The 20,052-nt window shown below is 42.2% G+C and overlaps 1 protein-coding gene across 2 annotated transcripts in view; it reads left to right on the forward strand.

The window, feature by feature from the left end:
* The first annotated feature begins 230 nt into the window (after positions 1 to 230).
* TRAK1 (trafficking kinesin protein 1) overlaps positions 231 to 20,052 on the forward strand; it is a 126,784-nt gene continuing 106,962 nt past the window's right edge. The window contains exon 1 of one of the 2 annotated variants that reach the window (XM_061373142.1): positions 231 to 421. The gene's annotated coding sequence lies outside the window, so the exon portion shown is untranslated. Of the gene's footprint in view, positions 422 to 13,658; positions 13,681 to 20,052 lie in introns of those variants that run through there. The other variant, XM_061373146.1, reaches the window with a different exon arrangement.

Genomic DNA, 20,052 nt, shown 5'->3' on the forward strand with positions numbered 1-20,052 from the left:
GGGCGGTGTCCGCGGCCCCCCTGTGTGTCCTCCCGCTCCGCCCCGCCTCTAGAGCAGGCCCCGTCGGCCGGCCCGGCCCGGCCCAGCAGAGGAGAGCAGCCGCCGGCCGTCCCACGTGTTTTGCCGCCCGGCAGGAGGGGTTGGCAGCGTGCCCCGGGCGCTGTTTGAGAGCGGGGAGCTGGAGCGGTGGGGAGGCCGTGGAGGAGGGCACATGAGGCGCTGGCAGGAGAAGGAAGCAGCAGCCAGCCGGCCACAGCAGCCCCTACGCTCTGCCCGCTCGGCGCGGGCCGAGGGAGAGCCGTGAGGGAGCCACCAGCCCGGAGGTGGCCGCCGCCGGCAGCGAAGCTCCCCCGGCCCGCCGGGGCGCCGCCATCCCCTGTGACCCGCTGGCGGCGGGCGTGACTGGGGAGCCCGGAGCTGGGTGAGTGTGTCCGGTTGGCGGGGTAAGGGTTCGGCAGCGGCCCGGGAGGGGGAGACCGGAGGAGGGGAGACGGGCACTGGCACCGAGCCCCAGCGGGTCTGCGTCCGCTCCCTCTGGCCACTTGCCCTCAGGTGAGGGAGAGTGTGCGAACGGTGGGGATCTGGCCGCTGGTAGCCGCGGCGTTGCGGTGGCGAGGCCTGCGAAGCGCAGCGCTGAGCAAGGTGCAGCGACTCCTCGGGCCCCCGCGGTCCTACGGCAGCGGAGCGACCTTCACAGCCGCTGCCCGCGGTCCTTTGTCCCTTCCGCCCCCTTTAAGGAGAGAGGCGGTTGGTGTAAACTGTTCGCCGAAGGTCAAGCACCGCTTACAAAATTTGGGCTGTGAATTATTTACAGGTAAATTGCTGCTGTTGTCAGTTAGAGGTAGTTTTCATAGCCATTGAGAAGGGAGATACAAACCCTAACTTGGCTTCTTCAATGTCAGGGATTATGGACAGCTTTTGGTAATATACCTCTATTTAAAATGGCTCAAATATTTCATTATGCTTTTTAGCAAGTTTGACATCTTGGCATCTGCTTTGGTTTGCAGCTGACAGTTTTGGACTTCATGATTAGACAAGCTTATTTTTAGGTAAAATTAGGGAGGAAGAGGAAATATCCAAAAAATGAGATATCCCTTAAAGGCTGGGAGCCCAAGGTTCTTGGTCTCCCACAGCCTGAGCAAGGGAGAACATGTCCTGTGTGGATGCTTCTGTCTCTCCTGCAATCTCTAACCTTATTTGAACCTTTTAGTCCACGGAGATTAAATTGTGTGTGGAATGGTTTTTGCAATCAGGATAGCAGCAACTAAAAAATGACCTGAAACAAAACCAAACCAAGCAACCCTTACTATGGCCAGTTTGCTATTTGTGCATGTTTTACTGCTGTAAAACTGCTCCTGCACTGTTACTGTTCCAGCCCAGGAACCATATTCGCAGAGCTGTGCCTTCTCTGAGGCTTGAATGGAGCCAGAGCAACCTGTGATGAAAACAGATAAGGAAATCATTTTAGAAACACATAAGAAAATTGTATTAAGACATGATTCTGCTGTTACTTGCCTGTTTTTCAATGAGCATCATTAGAAGGGAGGAAAACCAGAAGGGTAAAAATCTGAATGGAAGGCAGGAGTTTTCAGCGTTTAATGTGAGTGAAGTGCAGATCAGCTGGCTGTATGTGTGCAGAGAATTTAAATGTCTATTGAAGTTAAACAAAAGTTTCTGTCAGTTGCATGAATGAACTCCCACTTCCTAGTGCATTTAACTGCATGGTGGATGATAGTGGTAGAAATAACTACCATCTCTGGATGTAGTGCAGAAAAACCCTCTAACCAAACAAACATTTAGTTCATAACTGAACTTAGTGCCTGTTGTAGAGAGCACTGGGTACTCTCCACATCAGATGCTGAGGAAGCATCAATGTCATTAGGCACATAAATTTACATATGTGGTGTTCCATGTTTGGTATATGTGTGTGTAAAATCTCAGTGAAATACGAAGTTATTGCTGCAGCCTCTGAACATCTGACTGGTTTAATCCAGAGTCCTGACTAATGGAGCAGTACCAGCATGTGACCTGCAAGTTTTGCCATGTATATTAATGGATGTTAACTTGGCACTCTGTCAGTCTGTGGAATGCAGTTGGAAGTTGGTGGGAATAAGTGAACTTGCATGTAGCAGAGAGCAAGATCAGGTTGAAAAGATTTGCTTGGAACAGTTTGGAACTTCTGTTGTTCCTCTCTGCTCCAGCTCACACCTGAACAAATTGCTGTTTCACATGTTCTATCTCCTGTAACATTACCAGCTGCTTTTGTAGAATTAATTTAATCTTTCCATGTCCTCCGAGGATTTTCTTTGGAGTTTTGAAATATTCTAGTCAGTGTATTTCAGGATAAAAGAACAAGATTAATATTATAGACATCAGTGCAGGTTAAATATTTTTGTTTTAAATGTGCCCTTCATCACTACTTTCTTACTGTTGTCACTGTATAATGCCAAAAAGGAAAGATGCTGGAACTTCCCACTGTATCTGCTGAATACAAGATACTATTTTCTCCTAATAGCTCAGTAGAAGGAATTCTCGCAGTCAGTGCTATTGAGGCAGCATCTACAATATCGAAAGGCAAGAAGTTGACACCAAACCTTTCACCCTTTCTGAAAGCTGTATGTGTTTTTCTTCTTAACAATTTCCTATGCTATTTAAAAATGTCCTTGAGGAGGGGAGATAGTAAGGGAGAAGGCAGTATATGGGTTCCATTTGCTTGAAATCTGTTTCTTTCCAAAGTCTTTTGGATAATTTTCTGTGATTTCCAGAATTGGGGTGGTTTAGTGCTCCTGCAAGTAGTAGCATTTGTGGGACATAGTTTGCTTTGTGTTGTCCTGATGTTGTATGTTGTGAGTGGTGCTCAATTCAAGGTTGGTGGAGTTTGCAGAAAGTGATGTGGTTTCTGTTTGAAACTCTGAAACAGATCCTTTTCCCTTTGCCCAGTAATGACTGCTGTTTGCAGAAATGGGCACCTCCTCCAGTAGCCTCCAGTGTTAGGCTGGGTACTTCATCAGTGTAACTTTTTGAATAACACTGTTTAAACTCTCACAAAACTCACTTGATTCAACATGCTGCTTATTGCCAATACTTCCATATTAATGTAAGAGCAGACAGACCAGTATGCTATGAGAAATCCTGACAGCTGTGGAATACGGAATTAGGAACTGTGGTTGAGCCTATTGGTCAAAGAACTATTGTTGATAGGTAGGCTATTAGAAAGGGGTTTGTTTTCCTTTTGAACTAATCCTTTTTTCAGGATCTGCATGGCAGTTCTGTCTCTGTAGGAAGCTTAGTGATGCCACCAAGATCAAGATTAAAGAAGAAATACACTTAAATTGTGTGTAAAATGACCAAAGGCATACTGGCATCTTTCTGTGTGATGGTCGCATTGTTCCTTGTTTCTGCTGTGAATGGGATTGCCACTCATGTGTTGCATAAAGGCTGTTAAAAGGAATAGATTCCAGTAGTGGATGCACACAAAGTGGCTTTCAGGGTCACCATAAAAAACACAGTAAGTAAGAGAAACACTTTCTGCTCACTAAATGACAGCTATTGCATGCCAGTTGTGGGTAGCTCACTTAATGTACAAAGCTTTGTAATGCTCAAACTGTATAACTGATTTGTGATTTACAATGCCTTTGCTGTGAAGGTATGTTCGAGTCATTAAAACTGTGGGGAATGCCATTGCCCGATTGGAATGCTGCACTTGTATGGGGGGTTCAATTCTGTGGATTTGCTTGTGGGATCAGTGCTATGGAAGAGAGAAAATTCGGGAGAATTAACTTCCTGTTAACGTGAGCTTTCCATGATACTGTTTGGGGTCTGATTCAAAGCCTTCCTGCTTGCTCTGTGGTTTGACCGAGATAGCTGTGTGAATTTATGAGCGCTCTTATTTTACTTTGTAGTGAATAATGTGATGTGTCCTAAATAAATTTCAGGAGTTCACTTCTAATACTCTTTGTTTAAAACTGTCCTTTATTTGAACTTTAATCCATCAATATTTCTCTTTTTATTGGAGCCTATTGATTACAGTGCAAAAAGTTACGCTGTAAAGGCATCCTGCTTATGGTTGTCCAGCTAAGAGGCTTATTGATGGCACACACAGATTAGCTCTGAGATAATTCTTAGATTCAATTATGGTGGCAGATTTGTTTAGTTAAATTGGTTAGTGACTGCACTGGAGTCAATTCTTTGTGTTACGTTACAGCTTCTCCGGATGGGATTCTCACCTTGCAGTCCATTAGATGCTGTAAACCCAGATAATGCTGCTGCTTTTTAACTGTCCTATTTCCTTCTGTGCATGTTTTGGCTGTCTTTTTTTAGTATGCTGATGGATTGATACATATTAGAGCCCTGTTGGTTTTGCTTGTATCTATAGCAGAAGTTCAGAACAGTGTAGCAGTCAGAGTAATAGAAAAAAAGGAAGGAAATAAGAGCTTGGTTTAAAAGGTCTTGCAGAGCTTCATTGTTGACTTGTTTTGACATCAGACCAGGATGTTGCCCAGCAAAGCAGATTTTCCCCTGGCTGTGGATTCTCTCTTCTATCCCCTTCCGTATTACAATGCTGGGAAACAACTCCATGACTTAGCTGAGAACTGGTTTTAAGGTTAATTTTCAGTCAGATTGTCTGTCCTCTGGGCAGCTGAGCAGTGAGGCAAAGGAAGCAAAAGTGGCTGAGGCTTTGTGTCAGGAGGGAAAGTCTTCACTGAGCATAAGCTGATTTTGAAACTGCTGCCTTCTAAGCTCTGACATAACCAACACCAGTTGTGTGTTTGTAGGTGAGATGCTAATGCTGAGGCCGACAGTAACCTGCTACCTATTTGAATGCTTATGGAATATTCTTGCCTCCCAGCACCTGTATGAGCAGAAGAGAGAAATACCGAGTAGTTGATGTTCTTAGGCCATGCACAGATGTTATCCTTTATGATACTGAATGGGAATATACTTAAGAATAAATTAGAATATTTTCTCTAACCATTGCTTCAGTCTGCATTTCAGAGTGTTCTTTCCTGAGCAAGATAGATACCCACAAATTATAATTCGTGAATAATGCAGTCCTCAAAACTTAATGTGTAAACCAGTATGATTTTAGATTCATGAAGTAATATGAACTAACCTTAGGGGAGGGGAAAACCCCAAACCCAACCTATTTTCCTTCTGCCTTCTTCATTTAGTTGTTTTTTTTTTTAGGAGACTCCTTTGGAAAAGCTTTCCCCTTTAAAACTCCTACAAAATCAGCAGAGCTTTCTTTCCCTTAGGTTTTGTAACATCAGCAGGTAGATGTTTTTCTTCACAGACTGTAAGACCAGAAAGAACAACTAGGTGATCTAGTTATGTGGTGAGCTTATGGCTCCGTCACAGAGTGCTTTGATCCGAGTTTAGACTTCTATATGTGTTTTTAATCAGTCTGGACAAAAATGATCCAGGTATTTTTTCATTAAATGTTGTTTTTCTTATATGATGTGTTCTGAAGGGTTTGGAAAGTAGAAGTGAGAGGTTTCATTAAGACAGTCACTTCTTTTTTTTTTCCCTTCTGGTTTTAATTTATGAATCTTTTATAACTTTGCAGGAGGTTTGTGAATGCCTTTTAAGTCTTAATGTGTAGTAAAGCATGTAAGAGTTATCTCCTCAGCTTGTTTTTGCAGACCCTGAAAGGAAATTGGTGAGCACGAGGATGAAAATGACTGGCGTAGAGGGAAAGAGCAAGGAAGAGAAATACAAAGTGAATAAGAGTTTGTATTTTGGGGATTTTGAAATCAGTGTGCTGTAAAAGAACAAAGTTGACTTCATGGTCCTGTGTAAAGATAGGAAATCTGCGGAAAATGTGTCGTGTTATATTTAGTGGATCGCAGCATGATTGAGGTTGCAAGGAATTTCTGGTTGTTACCTGGTCCAAACACCTTGCTCAGAGAGGGCCACACAGAACTGGTTGCCCAGCTCCATGTCCAGATGTTTTTTGAGTATCTCCAAGGATGGAGACTCCACCACCTCCATGGGCAGCCTGTGCCAGCGCTTGGTCACCCTTGCAGTGGAGAAGTTTTCTGATGTTCAGAAGGAACCTCCTGTGTTTCAGGTGGTGCCCGTCACCTCTGGTCTTGGCACCACTGGAAAGAGCCTGGCTCCATCCTCTGTGCAGTGTCCCTTCAGGTACCTGTGCCCACTGATGAGATCCCCTGAGCCATTCCTTCTGCTGGCTGAACAGTCCAAGCTGTCTCAGCCTCTCCTCATAGGAGAAATGCTCTGGTCTCACCTCACTGTGTTAGTGGTCCATTACTGTGCTCTCTCCAGTATGTCCATGTCTCTCTTATACTGGAGGGCACATAAATGGACCCGGTACCCTACATGTGGCCTCACCAGTGTTGAGCAAAGGGGAAGGATCACCTCTCTCATGTAGTGTACCACCTGTCTTATAGCTGTCAAAGGAAAAACCAAAGAACTCTGTCCCCCTGCTCTGCTATGTAGTAATTCCAATACTTGAAACAAAACATGGGAAAACTGCTTGTCATTAGTTTTCAGTGGTGTTTAAAATAATACTGAGTTGGCTTGTCCTGTCTTTTAATAGAAACCAGAGGTTAGGAAAATGTTCATACTATGGAAACATTTATAGCCTAGAGGGGAAGAATGAAAACTGTGGATATATTGAAAGAGTTATGTGCACCTCTTTGAGGAGATTTGTTGATCACTGGAAACTGGAACCAGTCAGTGCACTTCTGTATTGTATGTTCACATAAATTCTCCTTTTTAAAGGCAGATGCTGGTAATGTTACGTTGGATTTCAATTTCATGCAAGTCAGGACTCTGCATGAATTGCAGTCTGAGAGCACTCAAAATTTGATGTCCTAGAGGATACTGGAGTGTGGTTTTGTTTAAGGAGAGGGGTACTTAAACAGCATCGATGTCTGCTGCTTGTGAGAAATGGAGACTGTTACACTTACTGTCCTCTTTAAAATGTGCATAAGCAGAGCTTGTGTAGCTAACAACATTGCCTGTCCCTAAAGCCTGGTTTCACCAGTGCACGCTTGCATGCTTTGCAAGAGGCTCAGTCCACTCCTCTGCAGTAAGCAGAAACCTGGCAGTTCAGATCCATGGAAGTCTATTGTATCTGTAAAATGAGCACAACTTTGACACTGGAGCAGTGTCAAAGCCCTTAGACTGTCCTTTCAACCTGTCTTGGGTGGAATTTCTTTCTGTGCAGCTGTGACTGATCATCCTCACTAAGGAGGTATGCGCTGTTGATGTAAAGTGATGAGGAGGAAATCAATTTTTCTGGCAATATGGTTTCTTATTATAAGCTTTCACCTGTAGTTAGAAATTGCAGTGCCTTCAGAAAGGAATGGTAGGCTTCTCTTTTGTTGTGGTAATACTACCATGATGATCACTTCTGGGAATTTATGGGGGTGAGAAGGGAATATCAGTGTTTACCAAAAACATCACCACCTTAGAGGCTTTGGAATCCTGCAGACCTGTGGGTGTGAAGGTCATTGCAAGATCAGTGCTTTATGGCTGCGTTTCCTCAGGGTTATGTCATCTTGTGCAGGGTGGATAAGTGTGTTGTGGTTTGACCCGCTGGCTTGTGTGTGACCTGAGCACCGCAAATTTCCGATACAAAGCAGTCCTGAACTGAAAGTGCTGCTTCTGATGGTCTGAAATGCTTATAACCATTGATTATACTTGTATTTGTTCCATAGAATTTTACTCCATAATGGCTTTCTCAAAAAATCTTGTTTCAAGGCATCCAGTGCCTTAGAATGAAAAGACTGAGAAAGGTTAGATACTGCATTTACCTGGCAGAATACAGTCTGGTCACAAAGTCCAAAGTTCTCTTGGCTGTCATGCTGTTGGATGTATGTTATGCTGTCATTTTTTTCTGAGGAAAGCACTGATTTTTCCATGACATTCACTTGTACTGCTTTTATTTACTACATGAGATGTAATTTAGGAACTGTTGTACCTCAGGCACATGCAACTTCCTTAAATACTTTGCCTTTTTGCATTGAAAAAGCTACAAAGGAGTCAAGGTACATTTCATAGAATCACAGAATCAACCAGGTTGGAAAAGACCTTTAAGACCCTCAAGTCCAACTGTTCCCCATGACTGCCAAGACCACCGTTAACCCATGCCACTGAGGGCCTCGTCTACACAGTTTGTGAACACTTCCAGGAATGGTGACTCCACCACTGCAGCCTGTTCCAAGCACATCCAAGGCACAGCACCATCTCACTTTACTCACTGAATGACTGTTCCAGGTAAGCCAGAGTCTCAGAGCTTCTTGAGCCTGCCTTACTGACCTCCCTGCTCCAAGAGTAAACACTGCACCAATTTTGTAGTCTTTACCAACTTTGAGGGGATACCTGCTGTATGTTGGTATAAAGAAGAAAATGGAAGGATTTGTTACTCATGTCCCTTTCTACTGTAAGCTGCATAGCAGGTAAGAGAGAGGGAAATAATTTTTTACTTTAAATGGCTGGATAGGAATCTTTTGTTTTGTTTTGTTCATGGGGAAAAAAGAAAAGAGAGAGAGATTTAGTTCAAGTGCTCCTGCACTGCTTCTGATATGGGATGCAGTGGCCCAGCTCTGAGAGCTGATCTACCTGGAAAGTACTTAACGCCGCCTCTCCATTCTCTGCTGTCCTGCTTCCTCCATCCTCTTGGCTTAGCATTTCAACCAGGTTGCATTCCTGATCACACTGACATGGAGAGGTACAAGCACCAGTGTTTCTCTGAAGAAAAAGGAGCGATGGGAATATATGGCTTCAGGGTAAGTGTGTGGTGGGATGAGGGTGTGCTTTCAGGACAGCCTACACTAGTTAGTATTATCTAAAGCTGTCTGGAAAAGCGAGTGCCTGAAAGCTGTGCTTGTGCAGCCACATTAGCCTGGTCTCCCAGTTTGAAACCTGTGGTGGGAAGAGTCCTACCTTGTCACTGGCTCTGCGTTGTACTGCTTTGTCTACAGATCTTCCGTGCTGACTCTTGCCCAATGTGGAAATAAGCCAGGGAGGCAAATTGGAAAATTGTGTTTTGGAAAGTTGGATTTATTTCATTGGGTTTGGATTTTTTGCCAGCTTGTGTTTCTCTAGGAGTTAGATGACTGCTGGGGACAGCACGAAGGTCAGTTAGTGTTTAGTTTGCTTTAGGCGTGTAACACCGCTTCCTGTATTCAACCTGTGCATTAAGTGATACAGCTCACTTTAAAAGTGAGAGTTGTCAGACTTATCGTTTGCTAGTTATGTGGTGGTTTGTTTGTTTATTTATGTGTTAATAAAGCAGCAGACATAATTTTAGTAACCTTGGTTAGCCGAATTGTATGGGGAAGATGGAATACCCTGTCCTGTTTCTGTTATCCAAGAGGCAGTAAATTAGCACTGATTACCTTGTCAAGAAGGCTGAGAGGAAATTCCTAAATGCACCTAGCAGCAAGCCTATTGTTTTGATCCTGTGACCAGCGGGGATAACTCGAAGATAAAGACATGATATAATAACATAATACTGAGGTAGGAGAAATGACTAAGAGGAAATAGGAGGGGCTGTATAGTCAGGAAAATAATCAGGTTATAACAGGACTTGTTAGGGCAGACGTAGCACCATGTTCTCTTTTCTTTGTTCCTCAGACCTTTCTCTGGAAAAGATTAGATAAACAGTTGTTACAGTGTAGGCATTAAAGATCTTTTTAATCATTTATTTAGTGAACTCAGATAAGCTATAGAATACTTGCTTTAAACTCCATAAGTTGGGAAGGCATAAATTCCAGTGCTTCAGCCTGCTCTGGCTCTGATGTGAATCATACAACTGGTGATTAATTTATCTTCTGAATGGAAATTGGTGGTTCCTGAGTGCCTTGATTTCTAACTGGAAACTGTTGCTTGTTTTGTGATACAAAACTTAAAACACAGCTGTGTGGCAACTTGGAACTGAGTGTATGTGAAGCTAAAGAATAGACTTTGGGAGGGACTGTTTTGGACGCTGCATTGCTCAATGGTATTGTCAGTTAGAGCACTGGAGAAGTAGAAGGATTTTGAACTCTTGGGATCTCAGAATATTAAGGCATTGGATGTTCTTAAAGGCCACTGAAGACATTTGCAAGCATTTATGAATTGTGATATTTTGGCCAATCTTCTCTACTTTTTTCTCCTTGCTTTTGTTTGGTTTTTCATTTATTAACCATACTGCTTCTCTGCGTTTGGTTTGTGTGTCAACTGGTCCAGATGTTCCTTTATCTGCTCCATAAATGAAGGCCTTATTTAAGATTCAGCTTATAAAAAAAAACCACATTATTTTATGTTTTTTTCTAAGTATCTTTTCAGAAGATAACAAGAAGTTGTTGTCTAGAAAAACTTATGCAGTATGCCAGATACATGTGTGTATATATATGAAATATACCACATATATATGCCCTATATATTCTATATATATATAAAAGAAACCTCAGAGATGGCTCTGATGATGGCTGATGGCTTTTATAGTATATATAGTATACTCCATATATATGCCATAAACATACATAAATATATAAATATTTATATATATGGGGTTTATTTTTATATATAAAAATAAATATATATTTTTTATATATATAATAAAACTCAGATGGCTGTGGTAATGGCTGATGGCTTTTATAGCGTGTGTGTGTATATATATGTATATAAAAATATGCCCTATATATATGTATATATATAAATACATGCCAAATACATATAGCATAAACCCCAGAGATGGCTATGGTGCCCAAAAGAAGTTCTGTTGCCTTACTGTATTCCATGTCTAAGAAAATATTCATAAAGTGCCTGTTAAAACTGATGTGAAAAGAAAAAAAAAAGAAAGGTATTTCTGAACAAGTGAACTCGCCAACCTCTTGGAGACTGGATTTTAATAGGAGTTGGAACCTGATAGTTCTAGATATAAATGTATGTCAGTTATGAGAAGCTGAATGTGGCCCTGTAACTTAGGAATGATTCCTTGAGTCAAGTGCAAATCGTGAGGTTGTGGCTTGCTGATTTTAAAGGGTTAGTTGTTTTATTGTCTGGAGGGTTATCTTTGGTCTTTGGGGAAATAATTGCAGGAGCCAGCGAAATGAGTCTAGATTCAGCACAGTTTACCTTTGACACCCTAGAGCAGCAAAACCAGGCTTGAATCACGGTGGTTGAACAGGTTGTTAACTTGATCCTTTTGTGTGAAGGTCACCTTTAGTTAGCATGCCTGAACTGTTGAAGGTGGAAAAGGAGAAATTAATGTAGTGATAGATTGGGTGGATGTGTTCTGGGGCAGAGGGAGTAGAATTTGGAAGGATCCATCCATTCCAAGACATGTTTGGTCCAGAAAGGCTAGTATTGGGAGCCTATATTGACTTCTGGGCCCAAATTACTTCTGCTGGATACAGTGGTGCATCTGACTGAATATAGTTAGTATACACAGTATATAATTATATACAGAATATAGTTAGTATATACAGATATAGTTATATACAGAATATAGTTAGTATATACAGATATATACATAATATAGTTAGTATATACAGTACCTCAGCTGTGGAGGTAGAAGAGTGTGGAATCCTTGACACCTCAAATACGTCTCTGCATTACAGAGCATGCTGCAATATATGGACCGTGTCAAAATGTCAGCAGCTGCCTGCACATTTGCAGTGCTGACAATATGACCTTCAGGTTAAGAGTTCTCTACTGACCTGATCTTTGCCCGATGTATGTTTGTTTTACTGTTTAGGAAGCTCTTTTAAGTTGTGTACTTGTAAATGACCACAAAGCAAATTAAAGCATGAAACAACTCAGTCTTCTGTGCTTGCAAAGGGCTCTTTTAATACTTAGGCACTTTCCACTTTCTCATTGTGCCCTGGGGTATCATACGTTGTGATAAAGTATTTGTGCAGCTTAAATAAGAAGGCATGAAGGAAGCAAATGTATTTCCTGGCCACACTGACACTATCTTTGGCCCAGTTCCCATCTACATGTAGAAGGGTGGGTTTGCAAATGGGGAGTTTCCTTGGGAGATGGTGTAAACAGGGGAGCAAAGTTAGTCTGTTAACCCGCCTCAGCTCAGTGCTGGTAAATGCAGCTGAGCATAGTAGTGCTGTCTTGGGTGTTTTGTCCCATTTTTGCCTCTTGACTATAGAACATGCCCAACTCAAACATCAGTACAGTAATACAAATGCAGCATCCAGCATCCACTTCTGTTGACTCTTGCTTTGGTAGTCATTCAAGATGGGGATAGCAACTGGCACAAGATTCAGACGTAGCAAAATAGCTGATTGTTCCATGGTATGTGCTTCTGAGGTTTGCTACCCTTTGAGCTAAGTTTAGCCAAGTGACTTTCACTGGAGCCTGTCAACCTCTTTATATAAAGTGCTCAGCTGGTGTGAATCAAACTGTAACTCTGGATATTAAGGTAAGAAACTGTGTCATTACCCAAGCTTAATTGTGGTTTGGAAGGCCTTTAGGCTACTTTATAACTACATATGTCCATGATCTGATGTTGTTTATGAGCTTTGTGATCAGTTTATAGTGTTAAAACAGCTTCCCCAGTCTTCTGCAGACTGTGTTGCAGCAGTACTGTCAGAGGCGTATTTCCAGAAAGATGGGAATCAGGCCAAGCAGGAATTATTGCAGGTTATGGTAACTGTATCTATCAATGACTGTTATACAATGTTTGCATTGTGTCTGTCTTTGTTGTCTGATGTACCCATTTGTCTTGCACCCCAGCCTGAATAGCAAAGGACAAGTTCTGTCAGGACAGCTGCTAAATAAGGCACATGTTGAAACAGTCAGGAAGTGAAAACTCTTTTCTGGATAAATTATAAAGCGCTGAGAGGAAGGACATGGTTATGCAGATGGTATAGAAAGCATGCAGGGTAAGATTCCTGGCCTTTTCACACTGATAGCTTGATCTTGTAAGTAGAGTAATGCTGACACTTGTAAAATGTATGCAGGTACTGTTATATGGAATGGAATAGTGCAACTGCAGTGCAGATGGCTAGGGTCTGTCTCTCTGAAGCATGGAAGTACTAACCTGCTTATCTCTATGTGTTTTCTGTCACATGGCACTTGGAGCAACATACAGCACATGGCACCAGCAGGAAGGGGCAAAGGATCCTGGGCCTGCAGCAAGTGAGGGTACAAAATCTGGAGGGAGGCAGCAGTAGTTACGTGTCCACTCTGAGCCAGCAGTTGTGAGCTGAGTTACGGAGGAGAAATTGGTTAGTTCTACAGGTTGTTTTGCCTCTGAGATTATCCTTGTTCTGTGAACAGTTGAGAGTTGAAGGGCATCAGATTTGTAGTTACTGTCTGTGTTCCACAAGCAGCAGCAGCACAGCAACAGAAGACTTCTTTAATGTGTCTGATGTCAAGTTTATTTTTAAGAAGCTGTGTAATTCATGGTTGATGCCAGCCCAGATCTTTGCCCCAGTCCACACTTGTGACACAGCTGTTGCTGCCAATGCATATGAGCTCCCCAGTTGCAGTTTAAAGCGGGAAAGAAGTGGGTTTGCCTTACTTACAGTCAGAAATCAACAGCCTTCTGTAGGCAATTGTGTTGTACAGTTTCTGGTATTAAGAAGTAATGATCAAACTGATGTTGTTTGAGGCTGTGTCTGTTCTTTCTGTAGATGCTGTTTTGCTGCAGGTTTTTGTTTCTTCTTTGACCAAGTTTTTGCTCATGTTTAGATTTTGGTTGAAAAGGTGGGACAGTTGGCTTCGTTTCTTAAAATACACCGTTTTCACAGTGAAAGCAGAAATAAGAGCAGGGGTGTAGTTCAACAGCCTAATTGTGATGTATGATGATACTATAGCTCTGAGGAGTTGTTACAGGTCAGATAGAGGGTTAGCAGATGCATCACTGTCACATGTCAGATATGATAACTGATGCATCACTCTGTCACAGCCAGATTACTGTAACCGGGTTGATCTTGTGTATTGGCCTTTCTCAGACTTCAGTGCCTTTATGTAAAACTAAAAAGTAACTTGCTCTGTATTTTCTCTTCTTTCTTCCCATTGTTGCTCAGTGATGTGGTGCAAATTAAGAAAGATTATCCGCTAAATGGCTCTATTTTAAAGTGGTCCAACATTGTTGGACAGTGTGGGAATTCACAGTGTTTCCTTCAACTGCTTTTGGGGGTTTGTCCCTTCTCTCCTCCCTCATGGGAAACGAGGATGAAAACATTCTGTGATGAGGATGTTAGTGTCACATATTGGCATTGTAGAGGACAGACTGAATGGGTTGTTCCTGGAATCTGAAGCTCAGTATTCAGGCTCTTGTTACTGTGGCTACTGCGATGTGCTGAAGTAGCCACCCTTCCGTGCTTTGCCAGTGACTGAACTGGGCTGTGGAATGTTTGCTTCTCCTGTGTGTTAGAGGGGATCAGTTACTGCATCAGGCCTGGCACTTTCAGGGTGCACCTGCATGTGTTATGTTAAATAATAAACTGAGCTCATGGCTGTGGGCTGCTGGAAGCTACCTGGGGCTTTGTGCAGATGAAGAAGAGGACAGAGGGTGGATTGAAACCCTTGGGTACCCCACCTCCCCCTCTTTCTCCCTTCCCTCCCCAAGACTTTGCTTTCTTTGTTCCCACCTTTGCAGAGTCCATCATACTGTTTTGCTAGCCACATCCTTTGAGCATGGAAGATAACAGATGTTTCTCTAAAACATGTGTGATAAATTCATGTTAATGCCCAATGCTGACTCTGTGTGAGCCAAAACAGTTCCATTTCCAGAGTTCCTTGCTTATCTGCCTTTTTCTCCCTGCTCTTTGAAATACAGGTTTTCTCCTTTATAAACCGGCTTTTGAATATCTTTAAAAGCAAGCAGGTAAAAATGTCCATATGTAAATTAAATGGTTAGGAATGGAAGATAGTCCATGGATTTAGTGGGGGGAGAAAACCAACAGCTCTGTAGTACAGCTAAGTGCAGTTCAAGCGCTTTCTATTTCTAACCTTGGATCACTGAGACTTGCAGTTATTTTTTTGAGTAGCTTCATTTTGTGGCCTAGGCAGTGCTCTGCTCATCTGGAATTTGATGAAAGGAGCACGGGGAAATCCTATGGAACCAGTGACTATTGAACTGCTTGAAATGTAAGCATTTCAGCTTGCTTTCTGCACTGGTTCCTTAGTGAAATGCAAATCGAGTTGAGAATGAATGGAGGGTGTCCAAGCTTGGAGTGTTCCTGCGCGTTGCCTGGGTTGGGGGCCAGAGTCAGGAGTAGTCACATGAGCCTGTGCTGAGATCATTAGACTGGGGACACCAGCTGTGCTATTATTAGGGGGTTTGAAGTCTGTGGCAGATGTTCTTAGGCTCTCTTCCAGCCCCCACATATGGTGCAGTAGAGGACATGGAAAAAGAAACGTCTGACTAATTGTTTTTCCGTGCATCAAACAGATTTTGCTTTTTTATTGGGTTTCTTTTCTTCCGTGCAACTGGACAAGATAGTTTTTTGTTACCCTGCGTGTATCAAAAACCAATTGGAACTGTTTGAAACAGAAGAATGAAAAAAGTGATCATATGATAATAAATACAAGCGCTGTGCTTGGAAAGTAGGACCTGGGGGGCTAGCCAGGACTCAAGTGCATAGGTGGATGTGTTCTGCCATTCATGTATTTGTTTTCTGTTTTCTTTGGCCCTGCTATTTAGACAGGGCTCTTGTATTACTTTTTGCGTATGTATATAGTGTAAAGCTGTTCCTGCAAAGATTTTGAATGTATTACACAAGATGTGATGCACCCGGAGCGAAGAGGTATTAACAACAGTGATTAAAAAGTACTTCTGTTCACAGATTCTAATTATGCTAGTATAGCATATAGAACACAGAAAACCATGGCTTCTTCTTACTCTTTTCCTACTACGACAGAAATAATGTGTGTCTTGTCTTGAATGTCTTTTGTGTCCCCTCTGGAAGTCAGTTAACCAGTTTAAATAGCCTCAAAATACAAATCACAAGCTGCTTGGTCTTCTATGGACTTCTGGTATGCCCTGTGTTGTACAAAACGCAGAAGGGAGTTATCTACTGGGAGGATGCAGGACTGACTAAATGGCAAATCAAAGTTATATGATGAGCTGAAGAATGGGAACTATTTATAATAGGTAACACGTCTACGTATTTCCTGTGCTATGGGTTTTTTTACCATGTAAGCCTGTTGTGATGAAGCAGAACAGCAAAAGTTCAGCAGTTCCCTGTGCATCATCTTTTCCTTTCTCTCATTAAAATGTGTGGTGTTTTTTTGAGCTAAACCAGCTGAGATGCTGCATGAGTTGCCCTGTGTTAAGCACAAAGCGAAGAAAAGGCGACACTTGATAAGGTTTTATTTTTGTATGTCCATCTCTCAACCTCCCAGCTCTCATTGGACAGATCTCTCATACAGAGCTTTTCAGTATGATTAAAGAGAACAGTATCTAAGATAAATAGTTTAACATAAAGTTCTTGTTGGTGCTGTCATGCTTTTCCCATCCATTTTCTCTGTGCATGTTCCTTCCTGGATGTTACAGGTACAGACCATACAATTGATCAGAAAATCTGAATGCTCATTCTCTGCACTGTTTCTGACACTGAAAAAGCAATATCGGTGACCTCAAGGAGTATTTTTCTTCTAAGTCAGTGAACTGGAATTCTATTTGAGTGCTAGGACCTACTTGTTGGTGAGTATTTCTGACAAGAGATACACCTCTGGATCTAGTATAAATGTGATTCTCTTTTGATATGCCTGTCCCCAGACTGTTAACCTTTCTGCTTTATAGTAACAATCTTGTTTTAAACCATTGGAGACCCAGATAGTTCTTCTGGCTGTTCCCACAATATGGTGTAGAATGACTAAGTACCTCCATTTACTGCAGTGCAGAGAGCCGTTGGATACGACCCTAGAAGTGTTTGGTAGCTCATGAAGATCAGTGCTGCTCTACAGCTTACACCGGAGAGTACTGCCGTACGCTGCACTGAGAGTAAGCTGGCCTGTGCGCTGAAACCTGAGTGTTGGTTACTCAGGCTGATAGCAGTGAGAAATCAATTGCTGTTTGAATAAGATCGTGACACTCCACACAGTCACATAGCTCCTGTGAAAAGAACATTGTTTCCTGTGTTACTGAGGTTACAGTGCAGGACTGTAAATATAAGAGGATTAGTCATAGTGTGTTTGCATTAAGCCTGACTGCTTAATGAAAAGGATTTTTTTCCTGAAGATTATTTTGTTGGCAAAACTGAGAAAATGGGGATCTTGGTGATCTCCAAGGGATTGCTCTGAAGGCTTGGAGCATGCAAAGTTCTAATGCATTAGCATAATTGGTCAGAACATGGTTTTCCCAGTCAAGATATGAACTGTGCTGTCTGTGTGATTGCAGGAGAGTGTGGTAAATGTGTTTGTTATTATGCTTGGCTTCATAAGTGGCAGTCCTTGTTTCACTAGAATGCAGTATTTATATAGCTTCTTAAAACACCAGCAGCTTTCTAACTGGAAAATAATTGCTTGGATTAAAGTGGCTCAGTCTTAAGCCCTGGTCAGCCCCCTATGAAGTTAAGCATCGTGTCCAATTTTGTGTGCATGAGGTGGGAGGAGAGGAGAAGATTGGTTATCAGCGTGTTTCAGAGATGCATTTTGCTCTGCTGAGGATGTGTTAGAGGAAGCAGTTGTACTTGTTAAATCTGAACTTCAGCATTCTCTGATGCTGGTTCACATACTTCTTTTGGCAGAAAACACTTTCATGCAGTGGGTTCAAGCTAAGCAGTTGCTGGTTGCGTTTTAATTTCTCTGTAACTCTAGAATGCTTTAGACAGAGAGTTTCTCACATGGGTGCGTATCTTTGTGTGTAGATGGATCAACCCTTGACAGATGAAAATCTCCTCCTTGCACTGAACATACATTCTAAATCTCTCCTGTGAGAACGTTCAGGAGCCAATTTCACTACCTTAACCAATATGTTGTACACAGTGTGGGAAATACCGTGTTGGGGTATGTGTGTATTTGTTTTGTGAGGGTTCTTTTTGCTAACTGATAGGTTGACATGTTAATGCACACTCCTGTTCCTTGGGTGTATCAAATATGGGCTGTGATTTGTTTAAATTACTAATATTATTTTTATTATCCCCCCCTCCCACAGGTTTGGCATTTCTTTTAGTTGCCTTCTTACGGAACTGAGCATGTTGCTACTTTGGGTCAGTAGCAAAAAGAGAAACTTACTTGTGTTCTAAGTGAAGCTCTGATGAAGCAGATCTCCTACTCTTCCTCCTCCTAATTTAAAATTAGACCTGCTAGCCCAACAGGAAGGGGCTTACATTTCATGCTCGTTTTCCAACTGCCAATCAGAGCATGTAGTCATGCTGAACAAAGCAGCAGCATTCCTGGATCCTTTTAATGATGTATTCAGAACTCCAGTGCCTCCTGATTAAATGAGTACAGTGAATGTATTCACAACTAACAAGAGCATGCTCATTAAACAGCAGTAAGTTAACTGTCCTATTCTCTTCTTGCAGTCCAGTTCATAATTAAATGATGCCACAGCTGAATACAGCACTGGGCTGTCAGATGGAGAGGTTTGATGCTTTGCGTGGTTAGATAGGATTGTTGGAGTATGAAGCATTTAGCTTAGCTTGCCTCACTGATAGGGGTACTTGTCTGGGTGGGGACTTAACGTCTTTGAGTCCAAACCAACCAAAAAGTTTAAACTGAAGCAGCTAGAGTTTGTAGCTTTCAGTGTCATGTACTACTGTATTCTACTGTTACTGTTGTATAAATCCAAAGTAGCACAGCTGTACTAACTGGAATTCCTAGACTGTAACTGAGGGCAGAGTTGGCCCCTTGGTTGACATGACTGCTACATAAATTCAGTCTCACAGTCCTGATGGTTTGGTGGTGCCATTTTTAGAAATGAAGAGATCAGTTTAGTGTGTTGGACTGGCAGATGCAAGCTGAAGAAAGGGCTGTGCCGCCTAGAGGCATATGGGAGCTTGTTGGAACTGTCTTTGGTGGTGTTAAAATACAAGTAGCAACTGAGTGTTCATGTAAGTTATCTACCCCAAAAGGATGCTTCATTCTTTTTATGGAGTCATGGGTGAAAGTGTAAATATTGAATACTTTATTTGCTTTTAACCTGATGTCTATTCTGAAATGTTTTGGATTTAATATTTGCAAGCATTATTTAATAACGAGATTTGGAGGCAGAGGGAATTTGGGCCTGAGGGAGGGATAGATAACACGCATATGCTTCCTGCTTTTCTTCTGCCAACCTCCTGACACTGTTCTGGGGGCTTTTAACATAATCAGGATGACACCAAGTGTTTAAAACCAGCTGACAGTCTATTCAGTTTGTGCTGTCTGTCTGTCTTTAAAGTGATTGCAGATAAAAGCCATACAGTTCTGGTACCTGTTAGCCATCTGGAACAGCCGGCTCCCACGTGGAGAGAGGCACATGTACCGTGTGTCTGCTGCAGCTTGCTGCCTGTGGCTGCCTCTGGTCCCAGCCCCTGGCTTAGGCTATCAAATGTGTGCTGAATTCTGTAATAAATAATCATTAAAGTTTGCTTCTTTCCTCTTCTCCTTGACAGCCATTTTCAGTCAGATACACTGAGTAAGCATCATTGCTTGTCTTCTGCTTCTGTCCTTTCACATTAATACCGGATGGTAAGGTTCCTTTTAAATGTAAGCTTACTGCTTTGTTTGGGCTGGTGTATCTTGTAAAACCTAAGTATGAATTGTTTCCTGCAGTTCAAAGCAAAAAAACCCCTTGCACACTCCACAGTAAGGAAGAACTTGTTCTTTCCAGCACTGAGTAAGAAGATTGCCCCACAGTGGTTGATTCAAACTGGAAACCACTTGTTTACTTGGGGACTCATGGAGACACACTCCCAGTTACTGGTGTCTTGGGTATTGTGGGGACTATCTGGGGAATAAGCTGCTTTTGCTTTTTTCTGAGATTGAATTGCTTTTAACTGTTTTTTTAATACAAGACCACAAATGTGCATTAGACGAGGAGGGAAGTGGAGACAGTTCCTGTGTGCAGTGCTCAATCCTGGTTTTGCAAGATTCTAAATATTTCTAAATGAATTCTGAAATTTGTCTGTATTGTGGCTTATA

The sequence above is a fragment of the Neopsephotus bourkii genome, unplaced genomic scaffold, assembly GCF_033783945.1.
Source record: "Neopsephotus bourkii isolate Nb327-2 ecotype Australia unplaced genomic scaffold, CSIRO-AGI_Nbou_v1 NB_1629, whole genome shotgun sequence".
NCBI classification, from domain to species: Eukaryota; Metazoa; Chordata; class Aves; order Psittaciformes; family Psittacidae; genus Neopsephotus; species Neopsephotus bourkii.